At 29.8% G+C, this 476-nt stretch overlaps 1 protein-coding gene across 1 annotated transcript in view; it reads left to right on the plus strand.

The window, feature by feature from the left end:
• The window catches only part of LOC107633135 (serine/threonine-protein kinase 38-like), an 11,898-nt gene that overhangs the window by 7,118 nt on the left and 4,304 nt on the right, over positions 1 to 476 (plus strand). The gene's annotated exons all lie outside the window — the stretch shown is intronic.

Below are 476 nucleotides of genomic sequence, written 5' to 3' on the forward strand. Positions count from 1 at the left end.
TTATTATCAAAAGTGGAAAATATATTTGATAGCATATTCAAAAATTGGGAGTGGTTTTGGTGGTTTATCCCAAACTGAAAACATAACCTAAAACCTAATTAATACAACTCCTTTTACTATGCCCCTTTGATTTCCACTTCTTATATCCTTTTTGGGTCCAAACGCGAGCTCACGTGCTTCACTAACGTACCAGGCAATTTTACTGCCGCGTACGTAGTAACACTTGATCTTAATTTATCCTAAAATAATAACAAACACATCAAAATGCCATATAAATAATAAAAGATTCAAATATATTCAAATTGTGGCAAGAATTCATGAAATTTGTCACCAATCACAATAGAAAACAAGAATCACAAATAAAGGCAATTAAATACAAAAGGTATAGAGAAATTAAAGATATCAGAATTTCTTAAAATTTCAATTGATCTCATAAAATTGGGTTCTATCAATTAGTCACACTATATCGTTAAACT

Source organism: Arachis ipaensis, chromosome B03, assembly GCF_000816755.2.
Source record: "Arachis ipaensis cultivar K30076 chromosome B03, Araip1.1, whole genome shotgun sequence".
NCBI lineage: Eukaryota > Viridiplantae > Streptophyta > Magnoliopsida > Fabales > Fabaceae > Arachis > Arachis ipaensis.